Here is a 22594-nt window from a genome sequence, read left to right as displayed (position 1 = left end):
CACCAAGAGGCAAGTGACAAATGTTGATGCTGCTATTGTTATAGATATAGTATCTTGGCTCTCTCAAAGCACACTGGACGCCTCATTACCCCAAAGCACAGCAGCAACACAAACAACAATGGTGAGAGAGGAAGAGAAGAGTCTATAATATTACACTCCATAAATACAATACTGCATCTATATGGCCAAAGCCAAGGATAAGTAATCAGAGAACTGTATCTTCATCTGGAGTGTTTTCTTTCTTCACCGTGACACCAGACTTCACATGACTTTGAGCTTCAAATCAATGACTTTCCATGGCAAGACATACATCCAAATTAGCAACAGCAGGCTATAAAGTAGTGTGTTTTTCTCTGTGCTGTGTTGTGTTTACTCTGGTGGTCTCCATAGGCCTGCCCTCCTATCAGCCAAGGCCTACTGTCTCTCTGTGATGATTGATGGAGGAGGGTTGAGGTTCCTGCCAGGCCCGGTGATTGACATGGCATAGACGGAGGGAGGGGGAGTGGAGGCTGCTGTCATTCTGCATGTTGATGAAGGCCATATGCTGAGCGTATTTACTCCCACAGTGTTTCCCAATCCTGGGTACACAAAGGTGTGCACATTTTTAGTTTTTGCCATATAACTAACACACTTGGCTGAACTAATCAACTCATCAAGCTTTTGGTTGAATCAGACGTGTTAATGCTAGGGCAAAAACTAAAATGTGCCCCGCTTTGGCTCCCCGGGGCCATGATTGGGAAACAGTACATGTACACACAGGCCCTAGACACACAAGCTCAGTAACTCTGTAGCTCAGTTGGTATGTATGGACAATTCCACTGTAATGTAATTACGCATTAACTCAATTATTTTTCATTTCAAAATGTATGCCAAAAATAAAACATTGAGGATTTGCAGGAGGGTGGTTGGAACAAAGGCGCGCACTGGAGGCACGCCACTGGGCCTATACAAAATGACAACTTTTAAGAATTTCCACTGAAATATGTACAAAAACTAATTTTGTTAAAGAACTGTGCAGATGCAAACTTTGGTAAAGGTATTACGGTGAAATCTCCTTCAGGTTTTTATGCCTCCAAGTTTTCCAAAAATGCATAAATATCTCCTCCGAATGAAGATTCAAAGATGTCTGCAGAAACAATGGGGTGTCAGCTTTGAAAAAATCTCTTTTGGTTACTGAACTACAGTAAGTGAAGTGGATTTACACGCGGTAACGGAATTATGGTAACAGAATTACATCATGGGTCCCTGATCTGTACTACACAGAAATGCATAATTATGGATATGAATGTTATTCTCCTCAGGTTTCAGAAGTTTGGACATCACAGCGCAGCACAGCAGAGCACAGTAAAGTACAGTGCAGTACAATACAGCACAGTGCAGCACAGCAGAGCACAGTAAAGTACAGTGCAGTACAATACAGCACAGAAAAGCACAGCAGAGTAGAGTAGGGTAGAGTAGAGTAAAGTTCAGTAGAGTACAGTAGAGTACAGTAAAGTAGATTATAGCAGTATAGTAGAATACAGTACAAAATTCATGGGTTGCATGTTTCGTAACAATATTGTTTCAAAAGTTATTTTTGGACTGTTGCCCGACAGAATTCTACTCAATGCATCATCAGTGAGCGCTGATGAAGATTTCATCATAAGTGCATTACAGTGGCTTGGAAATATAATGACATTCAAAAGGAGGCAAATAATTAGTAGATTGCTAAGGTTGAGGGGAGGCCACCAGATTTTTGCTAGCTACCGTTAGCATTGCTAAGTATTTTTAACGAACTTTGGTAGCTAATGAGAACATTGCTATCTGTCTAAAGAAACTTTGACGACATGATAATGCTGCCAAAGTTCTTTCCTACTAAACATTTGACTACTTTGGCAATGTAATCGTATTTCCAGGCACTATAGTGTAGTTTAGACTAAACAGTAGTTAGCCTCCGTCCAGAATGACTGGGTTCATCACGACTTTTGGGCACCAGTATGGCGCCGCTGATAGAGGGCGGCTTGAGAACGTTCATAACAATGGCATGATGTGACCGAGTGACGGAGGTGCAACTAATGAATTCTGTACTCTACTATACTTTCCTTTACTCTACTGTATTGTATTGTACTGTACTGTACTGTACTGTACTGTACTGTACTGTACTGTATTGTATTGTACTGTACTGTAGTATATTGTACTGCACCACTGTATTGTATTGGACTGTACTCTACTGTGCTCTACTCTCTGTACTGCACTATCCAAACTCGTGAAACATTCTTCCATGATAGGTTCAGATTTGGTCCAGGCTGGTCCGTCTGTGGATGTTAACATCAAGGCCTGGGAGGAAATTTCGACAACTTTTCAACGTCCATAGACGTCCGGTTTCGATCGGTGCTCAGTGGGTGAGGAAGCTGGTTAAAGTAAAGGGAAAGAGAGGGGGGTAGTTCCATGTTATTTTGTTAGATTGTTCTCGTTAGACAACAGATAAGATAAGCATTGAGCTCTGAGCTGACACATGGAATTATTTCAAGATGGTCATACTATGGATCATTTAGCAATTTGATTTTGAATTGTAGGACCCCTTTAGGTATAAAAAAAAAAAACACATTCATAAATGGCAAACAATAAATGATAAGAATCAAGGTTTTGAACTGTTTGTCCTATACTTACGAGATATAAGAAAGCGCAGGAAGTATTTGTTGTTTTTTTACACATATTTAACCACTACCTTCATACTTCCATATATTTTTTAAAACTAGTACCGGTAAAGCACAACACGGAGAAAACTATTGTGTTCGTGAGAATCTCCCCTTTCCCATAGAGTGGTAATAATAGTTTTTAGGTCAAATCGTTCAGACACTACAGACTAGTGGTGCGCGGTCAGCTGTTGGTTCACCCGCCTGCAATTGCTAATAACCCATCCACAACTGCCCGACTATGAGACAAAGTGAAAATCTGAGCCCCGCACCCAACCCTAACCCGCAAATAAGGAACATGTGCTATAGGCTACAGTCAAAGACTGCAGAACAATTTGACAGGCGTGCAGGATTTGTTGTTGGCTGTTTTAGATGTTTCTGCTTATAATTTCCGACATTTTGGTAGGCTATTTGTTAGTCAACTTGTCTATAATTAGATTCATGTAGCTTCTCTTTTGTCATTATATGTTGCCCTAGAAGACTAAATAATCCTTGCCCAACAGAATAATGTAATGGATCAATAGTATGAATGCTTCAATCTAGTTGACATTGGTAAAGTTTTGTCCGTCATCTTTCACGGAGCAAAGACATTTAGGGACTGGGGAGAAAATACAATAACGCGACAAAACTAAAAAAATTGAACGATTTACTGTGCATTTCCAAATGACATCAGTTTGACCGGTTGTAAGGAAAAAGAAAGCTGTGAAAACCACCCAAAGTGTTTCTCATAAGATTTCAGTTCGGCTTCAATGCATATTTTATTTGGTTGAAATACTAATCAAACTTTTATGATGAAGACAGCACCTCTACAGATGGTATCTAACTGAGAATTGCATTCTCACAAGATGCAGAAAGAAAGAAATCCTATTTCTCCACTCCTGTTCCCAAGTCCACATTTTTACTACATTTGGTGTATCGTTTTACTGCAAGAAAAGCTTAACTCTGCAGGAGTTATTATTAAGGCTATTTGTGAGGTTATACACCTACAGTCACTGTCCAGATTTCAGTTTCCATTTAACACATCTAAACAATAGGCTACAGTTCCCTTGACATGCCATAGGCCTATTTGAAGTCCTGTCATGTGACTGTCTAATGTGTATAGTGCCTCACAATCATCACAAATAACATAGCAGGCACTGCAATCATCCTCTTTTACCACTTCACCCAATATTTTCCAAACATTCTTTTGCTGGCCCTTCTTCTCTTAATTTTCAACTCTCCTTTCGCAGCTTTTGTCTTATTGAATTAAACTTCGACAATGTCCCTTTTGCCTCCGTAGATTGACGTTAACTTTTTCTGCCCATTCCCAAAAGCATTATTTGGCGATTGACTGTGTAGGTATTTTCTTTATCTTTATTCAACCCGCCCGCGGGGACTGCGAGTTATGAGTCAACCCGCGCATCACTTCTACAGACGTTTTCATAAGAAGACCAACTTTCAGGATGTCTCATGGTCTGACAAACACTGCTCTAGCACCAGTGCGTCAATCAACTCTAGGGGTTCTATAAGAGGTTAAAAGGTAAGGAAACCATTATGTATTTTTGTAATTTGGGTGAACTATCCCTTTAGCAAACTTTTTTAGCTAATAATGGGAACAGCACCAACTAGTGGTCAGAACCTGGTACTATCAGGATGTTGGATGTGTCAAATTATATTTCAACAAAATGTTGCAGGAATGCTAATCCTATCTGTTTCCAACAACAGAAACGATTTCAGAACAATCTGAGACGGGGCTGTAGTGGAACGGGTCGAGAGTTTCAAGTTCCTTGGCGTCCACATCACCAACAAACTATCATGGTCCAAACACACCAAGACAGTTGTGAAGAGGGCACGACAAAACCTTTTCCCCCTCAGAAGACTGAAAAGATTTGGCATGGGTCCCTAGATCCTCAAAACGTTCTACAGCTACACCATCGAGAGCATCCTGACTGGTTGCATCACCGCCTGATATGGCAACTGCTCGGCCTCTGACCGTAAGGCACTACAGAGGGTAGAGTGTACGGCCCAGTACATCACTGCTGAACAATTAATCAACTAGCCACCGGACTATTTACATTGACCCCCCCCCCCCCATTTGTTTTGTACGCTGCTGCTCCTTGCTGTTGATTATCTGTGCATAGTCACTTCACCCCTACCTACATGTACAAATTACCTCAACTAACCTGTACCCCCGCACACTGTACCCCCTGTATATAGCCTCGTTATTGTTATGTTATTGTGTTACTTTTTATCATTTTTTACTTTAGTTTATTTGGTAAATATTTTCTAAACTCTTCTTGAACTGCACTGTTGGTTAAGGGCTTGTAAGTAATCATTTCACGGTAAGGTCTACACTTGATGTATTCGGCGCATGTGACAAATAAAGTTTGATTTGAGGTGGTGGGTGTCAATATCCACTTTCTTGTGTACCCAGGGGGCTCAAGGGTAGGTGTCCGTAAGAGCTGGGAGAGGTGTCATCAACTAGAGAGGGAGAGAGAAAGGCAGATAGAGAGGGAGAGAGATAGGGAGGGGTTGTCCAGACTCAGACTGTTTCAACACTTGGTTTGACCACCAAACAACAGAAAGAGAAAGAAAAGTATGCCAGTGGAAGGGAGGGCTGAACAGGTGACCCAACTGTGATTTCTGACTATTATGATTTCCCATTGTAGCCAATTCAGGTGCGGTAATTCCGTTTCAGATTTTTGGGTAATTCCGTTTTAAATTTGGTAACGGAATTATGAGTTTCAATCAATTAATAAACAAAATTGATATCAGTAAAATAACAAATGCATTGGTAGGTCTACCTTTACTTGTTACTTCTGTGAACTTTCATTGTCCTCCCTCCTCATGAGGGAGAGAAATGAGAAAACATCTTCAAGATATGTGGGGTTTTGCTAACGGAATTACAAGGCAATACTTCTTAAACTTACAGAAGGTAAACCATTTCTCCAACATAATATAACTGCTAACATTAGTTGGCAGAGGTCTTTACGTCAATATTATTGTGTTTTGATGTTTGTGTATTTTTGATCACTTTTAAGAATGTTTCTGGTAGATGTATCCTAAGACCCCTTTCCATCTGTTTATCCAAAAATCAAAGCCTTTTACTTAGGCCTCATTTTTAAGATGGAAAATGGTTGAAAATGTATCTACGACTTCATTTCCCAAAAATATAGACTCTTAGCTTTCATTTAACACCCAATTTGATATGCTCTTATGAACTTCACATGTTGGTGCCCATGGGTCTTTTTCGATAGAAATGCCCGTATTCAAGCATAACTAAGTCGCTTTGTCATATATTCTATAATAAGAATGAACCGATTATTGTGGAATTTTAAAAAGATAATTCAAGGTACAGGTACAGCTACAGCTATATTATTGACCTGCTCTATCCCACCGTAGTCATAAATGTACCATGGCTCATTGCTTTTAACGTGCACATCGCATGCCTTTGAAACCACCAATTCAGATCCAGTTTCATTTTATCTTTGCGTGGCATTGGATGGCATTTTGCTGTTCCGCAATTATGCCAGCCAGTCGAAATTACTGGCAGCACCTGTATTAATGCATAAATGTTTAGACAACCATGCCCACAGCTTATCGTAAAATGGTGCATGCTAGCAGCTGTAAGATAACGAACTAAAGTAGCTTAGGCCAATGAATTACTCACCCAAAGAAACTAGTCAATACAAACTGGGCACACATTACCACATTAAATCTACCCTTGAATAATCAATGGATTTCCCCAGATAGCTGTAACTGTAACAATACAACACGTCGTTCCACACACACACACACACACACACACACACACACACACACACACACACACACACACACACACACACACACACACACACACACACACACACACACACACACACACACACACACACACACACACACACCCCCCCCCCCCCCGCATACAAGCGATCAAGTCTGTCTCTTTTTAACATTAGAGGGAGCCTTTCCTGCAAACAGAAACAGCCCCCCCCCCACACACACACACACACACGTTAACACACAGGTGTACACTCACACACACAGGCGATGTGGAAGGAGAAAATAAAGGAGAGACTTACTTTTTTGTCGTCTCGGTGGCCGGCGGCTGGCTGGGTGTCGTTGCTGTGGTTGTCAGCGGTGGGCCTGGCACTCCGTTCTGCCTGGCTGTCCTCCGGCTCGCTCTGCTGATGGGCACCCGACTGTTGAGGGGAAGAGGGGAGAGAGGCAGGGAGGGGCTCCACTGCCTTTTGTATGCCACTCCGGATGTCCATCTTCCGCTGCACTGCCATCCAAAGGAGTTAGAGAGAGAGAAGGGAGAAGGGAGAGAAAGAACCATAGCGTAAGGGAAAATAAATAGGATACACAAATTCACACAGCTGACGCACTAGTAGACACATAGTCACACACCTGCAAGCGCATGTGCACATAATATACAGTACCAGTCAAAAGTTTGGACACAACTACTCATTCAAGGGTTTTTCTTAATTTTTTTTACTATTTTCTACATTGTACAATAATAGTGAAGGCATCAAAACTTTGAAATAACAACACGTTTGGAAGCATGTAGTAAACAAAAAAAGTGGTAAACAAAGCAAAATATATTTTAGATTCTTCAAAGTAGCCACCCTTTGCCTTGATGACAGCTTTGCACACTCTTGGCATTCTCTCAACCAGCTTCACCTGGAATGCTTTTCCAAAGGTCTTGAAGGAGTTCCTACATATGCTGAGCACTTGTTGGCTGCTTTTCCTTCACTCTTCGGTCCGACTCATCCCAAACCATCTCAATTGGGTTGAGGTCAGGAGAATGCCAAGTCATCTGATGCAGCACTCCATCACTCTCCTTCTTGGTCAAATAGCCCTTACACAGCCTGGAGGTGTGTTGGGTCATTGTCCTCTTGAAAACAAATGATAGTCCCATCTAAGTGCAAACCAGATGGGATGGCGTATCGCTGCAGAATGCTGTGGTAGCCATGCTGGATAAGTGTTCCTTGAATTCTAAATAAATCACTGTCAGTGTCACCAGCAAAGCACCACCACACCATCACACCTCCTCCTCCATGCTTCACAGTGGAAACCACACATGCGATCATCCGTTCACCTACACTGTGTCTCACAAAGACACGGTGGTTGGAACCAAAAATCTCACATTTGGACTCATCAGACCAAAGGACAGATTTTCCACCGGTCTAATGTCCATTGCTTGTATTTCTTGGCCGAAGCAAGTCTCTTCTTATTATTGGTGTCCTTTCGTAGTGGTTTCTTTGCAGCAATTCGACCATGAAGGCCTGATTCACTCAGTCTCCACTGAACAGTTGATGTTGAGATGTGTCTGTTACTTGAACTCTGTGAAGCATTTATTTGGGCTGCAATTTCTGAGGCTAGTAACTTTGTTGCAGTGGATAAATTCATTAGAGGTAACTCTGGGTCTTCCTTTCCTGTGGCGGTCCTCATGAGAGATAGTTTCATCATAGAGCTTGATGGTTTTTGCGACTGCACTTGAAGAAACTTTCAAAGTTCTTGAAATTTTCCAGACTGACTGACCTTTATGTCTTAAAGTAATGATGGACTGTTGTTTCTCTTTGCTTATTTGAGCTGTTCTTGCCATAATATGGACTTGGTCTTTTACCAAACAGGGCTATCTTCTGTATACCACCCCTACCTTGTCACAACACAACAGATTGGCTCAAAGAGATTAATTTTGGCCCATTCCTCCTGACAGAGCTGGTGTAACTGAGTCAGGTTTGTAGCCCTGCTTGCTCGCACACGCTTTCTCAGTTCTGGCCACAAATGTTCTATGGGATTCAGTTCAGGGCGTTGTGATGGCCACTCCAATACCTTGACTTTGTTGTCCTTAAGCCATTTTGCCACAACTTTGGAAGTATGCTTGGGGTCATTGTCCATTTGGAAGACCCATTTACATTACATTACATTTACATTTAAGTCATTTAGCAGACTTACAAAATGGTGCATTCACCTTATGATATCCAGTGGAACAACCACTTTACAATAGTGCATCTAAATCTTTTAAGGGGGGGGGGGGTTAGAAGGATTACTTTATCCTATCCTAGGTATTCCTTAAAGAGGTGGGGTTTCAGGTGTCTCCGGAAGGTGGTGATTGACTCCGCTGTCCTGGCGTCGTGAGGGAGCTTGTTCCACCATTGGGGTGCCAGAGCAGCGAACAGTTTTGACTGGGCTGAGCGGGAACTGTGCTTCCTCAGAGGTAGGGGGGCCAGCAGGCCAGTGGTGGATGAACGCAGTGCCCTTGTTTGGGTGTAGGGCCTGATCAGAGCCTGAAGGTATGGAGGTGCCGTTCCCTTCACAGCTCCGTAGGCAATCACCATGGTCTTGTAGCGGATGCGAGCTTCAACTGGAAGCCAGTGGAGAGAGCGGAGGAGCGGGGTGACGTGAGAGAACTTGGGAAGGTTGAACACCAGACGGGCTGCGGCGTTCTGGATGAGTTGTAGGGGTTTAATGGCACAGGCAGGGAGCCCAGCCAACAGCGAGTTGCAGTAATCCAGACGGGAGATGACAAGTGCCTGGATTAGGACCTGCGCCGCTTCCTGTGTGAGGCAGGGTCGTACTCTGCGAATGTTGTAGAGCATGAACCTACAGGATCGGGTCACCGCCTTGATGTTAGTGGAGAACGACAGGGTGTTGTCCAGAATCACGCCAAGGTTCTTAGCACTCTGGGAGGAGGACACAAGGGAGTTGTCAACCGTGATGGCGAGATCATGGAAGGGGCAGTCCTTCCCCGGGAGGAAGAGCAGCTCCGTCTTGCCGAGGTTCAGCTTGAGCTGGTGATCCGTCATCCACACTGATATGTCTGACAGACATGCAGAGATGCGATTCGCCGCCTGGTTATCAGAAGGGGGAAAGGAGAAGATTAATTGTGTGTCGTCTGCATAGCAATGATAGGAGAGACCATGTGAGGATATGACAGAGCCAAGTGACTTGGTGTATAGCGAGAATAGGAGAGGGCCTAGAACAGAGCCCTGGGGGACACCAGTGGTGAGAGCGCATGGTGCGGAGACAGATTCTCGCCACGCCACCTGGTAGGAGCGACCTGTCAGGTAGGATGCAATCCAAGCGTGGGCCGCGCCGGAGATGCCCAACTCGGAGAGGGTGGAGAGGAGGCGACCAACCATTTGCGACCAAGCTTTAACTTCCTGACTGATGTCTTGAGATGTTGCTTCAATATATCCACATAATTTTCCTCCCTCATGATGCCATCTATTTTGTGAAGTGCACCAGCCCCTCCTGCAGCAAAGCACCCCCACAACATGATGCTGCCACCACTGTGCTTCACGGTTGGGATGGTGTTCTTCGGCTTGCAAGCCTCCCCCTTTTTCCTCCAAACATAACAATGGTGATTTTGGCCAAACAGTTCTATTTTTGTTTCATCAGACCAGAGGATATTTCTCCAAAAAGTATGATCTTTGTCCCCATGTGCAGTTGCAAACCGTAGTCTGGCTTTTTTATGGCGGTTTTGGAGCAGTGGCTTCTTCCTTACTGAGCAGCCTTTGAGGTTATGTGTTACTGACTTGTTGCACCCTCGACAACTACTATGATTATTATTATTTGACCATGCTGGTCATTTATGAACATTTGAACATCTAGGCCATGTGCTGTTATAATCTCCACCCGGCACAGCCAGAAGAGGACTGGCCACCCCTCATAGCCTGGTTCCTCTCTAGGTTTCTTCCTAGGTTTTGGCCTTTCTAGGGAGTTTTTCCTAGCCACCGTGCTCCTACACCTGCATTGCTTGCTGTTTGGGGTTTTAGGCTGGGTTTCTGTACAGCACTTTGAGATATCAGCTGATGTAAGAAGGGCTATATAAGTACATTTGATTTGATTTATGTCGATATAGGACTCGTTTTACTGTGGATAGGTACTTTTGTACCTGTTTCCACCAGCATCTTCACAAGGTCCTTTGCTGTTGTTGTGGGATTGATTTGCACTTTTCGCACCAAAGTACGTTCATCTCTAGGAGACAGAACGCGTCTCCTTCCTGAGCGGTATGACGGCTGCATGGTCCCATGGTGTTTATACTTGCGTACTATTGTTTGAACAGATGAATGTGGTACCTTCAGGCGTTTGGAAATTGCTCCCAAGGATGAACAATTTTTTTTCTGAGGTCTTGACTGATTTCTTTTGATTTTCCCATGATGTCAAGCAAAGAGGCACTGAGTTTGAAGGTAGGCCTTGAAATACATCCACAGGTACACCTCCAATTGACTCAAATGATGTCAATTAGCCTATCAGAAGCTTCTAAAGTCATGACGTCAATTTCTGGAATTTTCCAAGCTGTTTAAAGGCACAGTCAAGTTAGTGTACGTAAACTTCTGACCCACTGGAATTGTGATACAGTGAATTATAAGTGAAATAATCTGTCTGTAAACACTTGTTGGAAAAATTACTTGTGTCATGCACAAAGTAGATGTCCTAACGGACTTGCTAAAACTATAGTTTGTTAACAAGAACTTTGTGGAGTGGTTGAAAAACTAGTTTTATTGCCTCCAACCTAAGTGTATGTAAACTTCCGACCTCAACTGTACATCACAGAAGACTGAAATATAAAGAAACAGTTTGACATAAAAATACCAGATTTTCAGAGGTTTAAGAAAACTAATGTTTATTAATTATTAAATTATTACAAATATCAATAACAGACCACACATGAGGCCACTAGAGGGTGCTTTGGTCATTCGACTCCAGGAAAGGCTAGAGGTGCTCAAAGTTGATCCATTTTGCATACCCTACCCTACCATTAGACATCGATGTCTTCAACACTGAAAAAGATAAACGGTTGAGTTTGATATCATTTAAAAGCTTACAAACAGGACTGTCAAACCGTTTTATGACCTATAAAAAAAGAATTAAGCTTTAACATCAATTATCTAAAAACGTGTAAACTCCTATTTTCTTCATGTTCATATATGTTGTAACTTAGACCCTATTGTACTTTACCTGAGGTGTTTGTGTTGTGCCTGCCATCAAATAAAACACAGCATACTCTTGAATACAGGGTGGATGTCATGTTTTGGCTGATAAATGTACTAAAATGTGAATAAAGTCAACATTTCAAATAGTACCACAAAGACGGTTGAAGGGCCACACATCCGAGAATGTTGACTTGCGAGGGAATATCCAATGTTATAAATTGTTTTAAAAAGGAAACCTATTGAAATCATAGAATATATAGATCATAGAATAGAGATATTTAACTTGACATTCGACGGTGGGTGGACCTGCGGCCATCTTTCTGGTAGTAATTGGAAGTTAAAGTTTCAATTAAATGTAAATATCAATAGCGTATCAGCAGGGGTCTGAAGGGATAGTTCCGTTCTATTAATTCTAGTTCTATGATTGGAATGACACCCACCCTGTATTGAAGAATATGCCTTGTCTCAACCGATGACGGGCACAACATAAACCCTTCAGATTATGCAAAATAGGGTCTAAACTACAACATTTGTGAAAATAAATAAAAATCTGTTTATGCATTTTTAGATAATTGACGCTTTAAAAAGGCAATTGTTTAATTCAATTTTTTTCTCTCCAAGAAATCATTGAATAATTTCACAACCCTGTTTGTAAGCTTTCAAAGAATATCAAACTCAACCATTTATCGTTTTCAGTGATTAAGACATGGACGTCTCATGGGGTATACAAAATCGGTCAACTTTGAGCACCTCTATCTCCTGAATATTTTGTCATTGAGGACCAAAGGCACTTTCTGACCACTTCCACCATCAAATCAAAAGGTTTGCAGTAAGAAATGAACTGAAATCATTTGGAAAGACCCTGCTGTCTTATCTCAAGTTGGAGGACATTTTCTTTGACAAACAACCTCTTAAAAAAATGATATGGAAAGTTGGTTTGTAAAGCCTAGATGGTAGGCCTATCAACTGCCTTTCTTGTCCCACATTGTGAGCTTTACAGGTATCGAGGCTATACATATTGACGTGATAAATCCCTAATTCCATCCAAGTCGGTCTTGCGGAACTTGTTAAACTAGAAGTTCCGAAGGAATATAACTTGAACTTTCTGTTGATTTCACCTAGGGTGCATTATTTTTTAAGACTAGGCCACAACCACAATAGTCTACCAGACCCTAGCATTTTCACGCGTTATGTTGAAATGACTGCCCAAGATGTGTGACTGGGAAAACAAGGCAAATGGACAAATATAGGGTTATTTGTCCATTAGAATTCTAGGCTTGTGATAACGGCCAATTGACATAATGAAATAAAACTATCTTAATTGTAGGCTGTGTATGTCAGTGCTTGACTTGGGCCGGAGCTGTCCAGAGCGCCATACCGACACTTATAATTTTTGGGGAATTGCATACCGGCTCATCTATAAAAACAAAGTCAAAGAAAGTACAGTATGAAGATAGGCAGAAACTACTTCTCCAATAGAAATCCTCTATTACACTTATATGCGATTTCATGGCGATGTTGGCTGGCTATGCTCATGCATAGAAACACGTCATCGGTCCAACAGTCGTCTCACGGCGAACTGCGCATTAGCAGGCTGACAAATCAAATCCTATGATATAAAGTTGTTTTTGAAAAAAATGAAAACGTGTCAGTTTTTCACTTTGACGAGGTTGGAGTAGTAACATGTTCAACTACTTAAGACATTCGCTCCAATCTAGGTTGTGCCTTTAGATTTTGAGAAAATGAACAACTCAACAAGAATTTTTCCACTTCTCCTATTGACTTCTCAAACCCCAAGCCCCGGCGCTTCTGGGTTTAGAAACTGTGACAAAGTAGCCTATTGACGGTCCAGATTCACACACAAAAAAAAAAAGGTTGATAAAAAAAAATGAAAGCGGGATCTGCATTGAATAGCAATTCGGAGTGGGCATTCATTTCTTGATTCCGCATTGTTCAAATGTATTTGCTGCTTGTCTGTGAATATGTGTGTGACAGTAGGCTGTTCGAGATTGCGCAGATTGAAAATGCGCCTGTTTGAATGCGCATGACGCGCTGTTCCAAGTTGTCAAATGAGGGTTTGTAAGGTCCTACTTTTTGTTAATGTAATTCATCAAGGGCGCACTTAATATGATGAATCACTTAAACATCTAGATATCAGCAATTCAGTGCATGTCTGTGTGTGCTGGGTGTCTGCCATTGGGAGTGGGCGGTTGCCCAAAGAGAGAGCAGGACATTTCAGCAGAAGGTATAAACTAATGATAGGCAACCGACTAACTAGATAGCCAATTCAAAACATAACGTATAGCAGTTATCTTGCTAGGTAACTAAACATTTATGTCGTCGCCTTTCCACCAGCACTGTAAAGCCTAAATAACTGCACAGTTGTAAAGCTGGGATTCCCTTCTACTAAACAGTAGCCATGTAACTGTGCCAACGAAAAAAATATTCTAAGAATAGCCTAAATGACAAATAACTTGCTTATATATAAACATGTCTAGATAGATATTTTGCTTTGAAGTAGCCTAGCTTATCCATTCGATCCCTGATTCATTGAATGAGGGAAAAATGGTATAAAGAGAAAAGTGTTTGCTTGTAATGGTACAATATTTGATATCAAGGATCCTCCATGATAACTACTGCATGGGTTTGCAGGCTTTTGTTTAAGCCCTAGTCTAACCACATTATAGCCTAATCATCAGCTGCTCAACAGCACCTTGATAAGCAGACTTGGGTTTTTCCAAGCCTGCACACCAAGGTGTTCTCCAGATGGAGGGTTGACCACATGTGACTAACAGTACAGTTCTACCTTGATCAATGGCACAAAGGCAAGATATGGTAGGTCTACATGGGATCAGACACAGCTAGCTTCCAGTGTCAATAATGCTTACTTTTTCATGTAGGCTATAATAATAGTCATGCCAATTTGGTTAAAAGTCATGGAGCAGTCATGGAAACTGTGTATAAACCCTTAACAGTATATAATCAGAGGTCTCTATAGCATAATGTCATATGTGAATTTCGGTGAACATAGTCTATTGGACCGACATGGAAAAGACAGCTCCTGCACTTCTTTCATCCCAAGTCAATCACTCATAGAGAAAACAAGCAGTTCTCTTAGCCTATTCCCTCTACAGGAAAGTCGTCTAATTTCATTAAACAGCATCACTTAGGAGACAAGGTACCCGTGTTAATTCGCGGGTTTACTATTCTCTATTCGAGGAAGGTTATTATAGGATGTAGGCCAGGCTACTTGACAGCTGTAGGCCAGTCTGAGTAGACTAAAAGGTAATAAGCATAACGTAACGCTCTTCCCACGGGTTGACACAGCCTAAACAATGTCCTTGTGTTGTACCTGTACCTAGTAGACTAGTGAGGCGCAATTTTCAACAGCCAATGTATTCAACGTAGCTAATAGAAACAAGCCGCTGGAACACCGAAATACCTCTGTCACTTCAGCGCTCCTGGTTATGTCAGTAGCTGCATATCAAATGAAGAGGTGGAGGCTAACTTGATTTACATCTCTGTTGCTATGACGCAGAAAACCACAACCGTCGGGGACAAAATAACAAGCGAAAGGTAGGTTCATTGAGTAGAGGTGAGTATTATAAATTCTCCGTCAGAACAACACGCACGGTCTACCCACACAAACTGTCGATGTAACGAGCAGGCGTGTCCTTCCTTGTGCGCTGTCACAAATCTTCCTCCTCCTCGCGGTTCAACCGAGTTCTTCGTCCAAAAGTCCCGGTTCCCATGGAGCCGGAGTTAGTGGGCGCGACCAACCCACTTATGAACTAAATGTGGAGTATGAAATCATTTTGACATAACACATTTTTGCTATCGTTCTTTTTTTACATCCGTTATTAGACAGCGGCAACGCGGAACACTAATGATTATGAACATGGTCTTTTGCCTGCTAATGCCTGCAATGCAGTGAAGAAAACAATATGACAACAATAACGTCTAATGTAACTGGCTCCTCTAACAGTACAACTGGCCCCAGCTTGGCCCCCCAGTTGAAATGGTCTAGAACCGCCACTGTTATGAAGGTGATGAGAGGCCACCAACAAGAGTCAAACGGTCAAAGGAAGTGTTGTAATAACTGCTACCAAATGTTTTATATCTCTGTAAGGTGCAAGCTATAACCACAAGGTGGCAACACAAACTTTTATAAAGGACATGAAGTAAAGAAACTTCCATAAAGTAATTTGCCAAATTGTAATTTGTTTTCTGCTTACAGTAAGCATTGCTAATTGCCCAGAGCTAGTCTTTTGAGAGCTGGCATAACTTTTAATCATTTTGCAATATCCACACATGCTGTTGCAACAACATACTTTTATTATTGGTGTTAAATCCATTTAATTAGCTTGAAAAGTACTTGCTTTACAGGGAGATGACATCGAGATGAAAAAGATCTCCAAGGAGAGGAGTAGACCTAAATGTTGACATTTCCATGTAAAAGGACCCATGAGCACCAATGTGAAGTTCATTAGGAGCATGTCAAATTGGCAGCTGCAACAGTCATTCAGGGCATGTTTAGCAAAACAAATAAAACAAATAATAACATTTATTCTGTTTTGCATGTTATTTTGGCATTAATACATGTCACATATCAGTTTGCAAACAATGTAAAATAAATACATAATTTAGTTAATAAAGCAGCATACAAACATGGTCCCTTTTTTGCTTTCTTGAGTAAAGCAGCTCCAAAATGCTTAAATGATTAAAATTCAAAATTCACTTACCAAATCGGTAATGGAATTACTCCAGTAGAATTGTCTACAATGGGAAATCATAGTAGTCACCAACCACAGTTGGGTCACCTGCGACTGTCCTCCCTTCTACTGACACACTGTTATGTTCAGCTCATAACTGTTTTCTTTCTCTTTCTGTTGTCTGGTGATCAAAGCAAGACTGTGAAAACACTTTCTCTCACTCTCTCTCTCTCCAGTTAATGTCGCCTCTCCCGGCTCTTAATGACACCTACCCTCTTTCCATTTACTGTAACAAGCATCCTCACCCACTGATCACTGACCAAAAAGTAGTTGAAATTTGGTCAGACCACCCTGGCTGGACCAGATCTAAACCAATCATAGGTGTCGATGTTACACAAGTTTGGACAGCACAGTACAGTAGGGCACAGTAGAGAACAGTACAGCAAAGTGCAGAACAGTAAAGAAAAGTACAGTAGAGTAGAGTTCAGTACAGTGCAGTACAGTACAGCACACTAGAGTAGTGTAGAGTACAGTATAATGTACTCTACTCTACTGTACTGAACATATCTACTTTACTGTACTCTTCTGCACTGAAGTCTTTACTTTACTGTACTGTATAGCGCTAGACTGTGATGTCCAAACTTGTGAAACAAAAACGTCTACGATTGGTTCAGATTTGGTCTGGTCCAGACCAACCAAATGGTGGCTTGTTTGGGGGCGGAGCTCATTAGAATAATAGCCAGTGTGTAGAATAATATCCAAATGTGACCCGTTTCAGGAAACTAGGCGTATGTCGTGGGTCACTACTTCACAGGAGAGCCATTTGAACGTAACATTTTTTTTTACATCATTTTTTGGGGCAGAAATGCCTTCTGGAACATGTGAACTTTCTTGTGCCTTAATAACAAACTTGTATGCCATCTGTAAATACGAATATTTTTTTTTAATTACGAGCCTAGTTGGTTTAGCCAAATAAAAAGATAGCAACATTCATGTTAGTCATGATTGGCTGAGCTAGTGAGTGGGCTGGACATGCCGAGAGATGAGTTTGGATTGGTCTGCCATATAGCACGCTTCTGTATATTTGAGCTGGTCAGTGTGTCTAGGTAATCCTGTCTAACGCGGCTTTTTTTAAATGTATCGTGTATTAAAACTGCATAAGTGTTGCTCTCCACTTTCTGGAGGACAGAGTTTTGAAATCAGTGGAATTCGAGTATGATAGCTAAGGAGATGGTGAAAACACCTGTCTCCAGATTACATCTCCAAATAAGGGCAATCATGGCATTCAACACGAGACGCGTCCAACCATGAATGATGTATAGTCTAGCTGGCTACATTTTCAGATATTACACGTTTCTAATTTTGACAGAAATATACATTTGCTTGGCTAGCCATAGCTTAATGTTAGCTAGCTAACATTGAACCTGGTTGGTTAGCTACCTGAAGATTCATGCAGGGTAGTAACATCATGAGTTGTGATTATGGTTGATTGTTTACCTAGCTAGCTAGCTAACGTTAGCTGGCTGGCTCGCTAGCTAACGTTACGTGTATGACCTTATTATTCGTATCTCAGAACCATTTGCTTAGCTAGCTATAGCCTAATGTTAGCTAGCTAACATAGAACCTGGTTGGTTAGCTACCTTCAGATTCATGCGGGGTAGCAACGTCATGAGTTGAGATTATGCTTCATTATTTACCTAGCTACATGTCTAAACAAAACACTCAAATATGCAAGTAATCATTTCTGGTGCGTTCATAAATTCAGTCTGGCCATCTACTCCGATTTCAGAGCACTCTCGTCTGAGTGTGCCAGAGAGCGTAGAATAACTGATGAATTTACGAACGCTCAACACCCGTTGAATATTTATTTATATATTTTTTTACCTTTATTCAGCAAGGCAAGTCAGTTAAGAACAAATTCTTATTTACAATGACGGCCTACCAAAAGGCAAAAGGCCTCCTGCGGGGATGTGGGCTGGGATTAAAAATAAAAAAATAGTACAAACACACATCACGACAAGAGAGACAACACAACACTGCATAAAGAGAGACCTAAGACAACCACATAGCATAGCAGCAACACATGACAACACAGCATGGTAGCAACACAACATGACAACATGGTAGCAACACAACATGGCAGCAGCACAACATGGTAGCAGCCCAAACCATGGTACAAACATTATTAGGCACAGACAACAGCACAAAGGGCAAGAAGGTAGAGACAACAATACATCACACAAAACAGCCACAACTGTCAGTAAGAGTATCCATGATTGAGTCTTTGAATGAAGAGATTGAGATAAAGCTGTCCAGTTTGAGTGTTGGTTGCAGCTCGTTCCAGTCGCTAGCTTCAGCGAACTGAAAAGACGGGCGACCCAGAGATGTGTGTGCTCTGGTGACCTTTAACAGAATGTGAATGGCAGAACGGGTGTTGTATGTGGAGGGTGGCCGATGTCGGCAAAAAAAGTGCAATTAAATTGTTGCCAGCAGCACAGTTACAGTCACCAACGCTCTGGATAACATGAAAACTGCCTAACCAGCTCTGCTAGGTCAAGTAAAATGGTCAGAGTGGGGTGTTCTCTCATTATGTGTCTGGAAGTAGCTAGCAAGTTAGCCAGTTAGCTTGGGTGCTTGACTGCCGTTGTGAGGTTCGGATCAACCCTACTTTTCGGCCAGAGCATCCAGTGTGAGCTCTGAATGCGAAAAGCTCTGAATTTATGAATGGACAATCTGACAGCACACACAGTTGCAGTCACCAATGCTCTGGCGAAATGTTCAGTGAGCTGTTCTCTCTCACTTAGATGTCTGGAAGTAGCTAGCAAGTTAGCTTGGGTGCTTGACTGCTGTTGTTAGTACATTCTGATCAACCTTTAAAGTGTTGGGGGGTGCTTTCGCTTAAGTGGGTGTGAACGATGCTGAATGGGTGTAGACAAAGAAGGGCTCTACAATAGTAGTACCAAAACAATCAAAGGCCATTTTCTCACAAGTGAGTTTACAAGTTTATCAACTTTCAAAGCAAAATTACTTTCCCATTGTTCCTCAACTGTAGTGTATGATATACCATTTTATAGCTCAGAGTCTCTACTTTAAAAAACAAAAGTTCAAATTTTGTTACATAAGACCGATTTGAGCCGGTCGGTAACACATATGTAAAAGGTTATTGCATTTGTCTACCTATTCAGGAAGAGAATGATATTCATATCCATAATTATACATTTCTGTATAGTACAGATGTGGGACCCATGATGTAATTCCTTTACCGTAATTCCGTTAATGTAAATCCACTTCACTTACTGTAGTTCAATAACCAAAATAGATTTTTTTTAAATCAAGGTCTGATGTCACCCCATTCTTCTGCAGACATCGTTGAATCTTAATTCGGAGAAGATATTTAACAGTGTTTTTGGAAAATGTGGTCACATAAAAAACTGAGGGAGATTTTACCAAAATTCTGTTACCAAACTTTGTATCTGCACAGTTCTTCCAGTACATGTGTTTTTGTAAAATGTTCAGTGTACATTGTTAAAATTAGTCCTTGTGCCCAGAGTTGTATTGTTTGTTAAACTTTAAATCAATGGTTTTTGTTTGAAGTGAATTCCGTCACCGAGGAATTGCCTGGGATCAAAGGTTCGGGGATGGAATGACTGAAATATTCTGCTTTGAAGGGTCAAGGTGAAAGGGGGATACCTAATCAGTTGTACAACAATGCCTTCAACTGAAATGTGTCTTCCGCATTTAACCCAACCCCTTTTACAAAATGGTATGATGTTTTCACATGGAAAAAAGTACCTTGCACTTGTTAAAGCTTTTAGAATCAATTTGTTTTTTCCCCTACCTCAATATTTAGATGCCAGATCTAAGTCATGACATTTGCATGTTTGCTCTCATCACTATGCTTGCTCAATGTAACGCAAACAATGCCATACCTGTTCCATATAATCCTGTTGTACTGCTTTTGTTATAGCTTATGTCAAGTATTGCTAAGAGTAAATCAACAGTATTTATTCCAGAGACCAGGGTGCATCCCAAATGTCACCCTTTTCCCCTATATAGTCTACTACTTTTGATGAGAGCCCATAGACATGGCACCATGTACCCAATATAGTGCATTACTTTTGAAGAATATTTGGGAGCCATTTGGGACACATCCTTTGGCTGTATCTACTCAGGGGCCATTCATACTGATGCATCATCCAAAAAGAATGGAAACCACCCAAATGAACAACTGCTCCGACATTTGGGTCTTCGTCTGTGTTAACGGCAACCATCGCCAAGGAGACAGGCTTTGTGTGGAATCAGAGATCTGTGGCGGTCTGCTGTAATTAACTGTACGCAGGCCCATCCGTCTGGGCTTGGTTTAAACCAGTAGGGACGCAGACATGGACACCTCACCACCCTATCCATCCGGTACAGGCAGATGTTTTCTGGACATTGTTGTTCCGCCCCATTGGTAATTGTTTTCTTTCAGGAGCGGCCAAGGGCTGAGGTGCCAGGGAAGGCCTGAGGATGCAGGCAGGGATGGATATGTGAGGTTGGCAGTTCCACGCAGCTGAGCGTCCAGCATTCTCCCTTCCATCCAGCATCTCCATGTGGTTTGAATAGACAACAGACAATGGGAAAACAATGATTCTGTAAGCAGAAGAGAGGCCTAAAAATGTGAGGGTAGAGCCTTCTGACTCACAACATATGCACTATTTTAAAGATAATGGGGTATTTATGTTGGTATGAACCACTGACATAATGCACTCTCCATTTATATCTGAGTTACGGTCTTTTAAAGGGTATTTTTCATCATGACATATGTGCATTAAGTTGAATGTGTTTGTATTTGTTTGCATGGTTATAGTAACAACTTCGCTGTATACCCAAAGACATGCTGTGCAGTAGTCTACTGCTTTAGCTCACAGAGCTCTGGTTTTGTCTTAGCAGACACTTATCAGACAGTTGGCCTCCAACTGGGCCTGTCATACAGTCATCAGTAGCTGCTGGGGGACTCCATGTTGAAAATGGATCCAATTAACACATACTGAGTGACCAAGGCTCTACTATCAGGCCATTATCCAGTCTTTGGTAAGAGGACACTGTTTTACAGCCAGTAGGGCCCTGAATTTAAGCCACTAGAGGGCACTTGCACACTTCTTATTGCAAGCTTGTCACCTTACAGAACACAGGCTATGGCCCTAAAGTTCTTGAAGTAATCACTGATTAGAAATGACTGGATAGGTGAAAGCATGGTGAAAGAGCCCTCACTTTCATCTATCCAATTATGTAAGATCAGTAATTACTTAAAGGAAGAGAGGAATGAAGAATGCCTTTGGAATGTATTCAAACTGGGTTTAAACTTATGAAACAAAGACCCCTCATTGTGGGTTTCAGTAGGCCTATTTTTTTATGCAGAATGTCCTGTGTGTCTCAGGTGGAAGAGCAAGGCACTTGCAATGCCAGGGTTGTGGGTTCAATTCCCACGGGGGACCAGTATGAAAAGGTACAAAAATGTATGCACTTGCTGTAAGTTGCTCTGGATAAGAGCATCTGCTAAATGATTAAAATGTAAAAATAATGTCCATGTCATACATGTCCATCTACTGTAGGCCTACAGAGTATAAAACAAATCAGTTTCAATAATAATTGCAGTGGCTAACCTAGTCAAAAGTTCCTGATAACCACTTTGTTTCTCTAGACAACTGTGTTGCCTTCCACAATTTTCAAATGTCCCGGCATAGCCTAAGGCAGGGGTCCCCAATTACATTCAGCCATGGGCTGATTTCTCCTTGAGCTGATGGTCGGGGGGCCAGAACATAATTATACATATTTTGTGCACTGCAAACTGACTGCAAGGATCCCAAACAGATATAACTAGTTTTTGAGAAAAACATAATCATTTCAAACCTTGTTTACATTGGGATACGATCACATATCCCTCTTTGTTTATGCTTGGGAATACTTAGGAACAGACTTCTTAAATTAAAATCTCTTTTAACTAATTTCCTGATGATTTTGCAGTATTTTGTGTCCTAAAACAGAAAAAGAAAAATATATGCTAAAAGAACTTGGGGGCCAAATATAATCACCCGCTGGCCTGTTCTAGGCTGGTGTTGATAAAAAAGGTTTTCAAATAAAATAGTTATTTCAAAATTGTCCCTTCAACATGCTATGGTTAACATGCATTTTCAAACTTTCCAGGCAATACGGAGCTCACATACCAATCCACCGCCGCAACCATTCATGCGTTTCTGTGCGGGAGATTTGTTTTTCCCTTAAACTTGTTTGTTGGTAAATA

General features: G+C 41.5%; 1 long non-coding RNA gene across 1 annotated transcript; it reads right to left on the bottom strand.

Moving 5' to 3' along the window:
• Nucleotides 1-949: 949 nt before the first annotated feature.
• LOC106588198 (uncharacterized) lies at nucleotides 950-15558 on the bottom strand. Its single transcript, XR_001324606.3, has 3 exons — nucleotides 15042-15558; nucleotides 6737-6939; nucleotides 950-2390 (listed from the first exon to the last, which is right to left on the bottom strand). It is a non-coding gene; the product is annotated as an uncharacterized LOC106588198 (long non-coding RNA).
• Nucleotides 15559-22594: the final 7036 nt, after the last annotated feature.

The sequence above is a fragment of the Salmo salar genome, chromosome 27, assembly GCF_965601325.2.
Source record: "Salmo salar chromosome 27, fSalSal1, whole genome shotgun sequence".
In the NCBI taxonomy this organism is placed as follows: Eukaryota; Metazoa; Chordata; class Actinopteri; order Salmoniformes; family Salmonidae; genus Salmo; species Salmo salar.
This window is presented reverse-complemented; position numbering and strand designations above follow the sequence as displayed.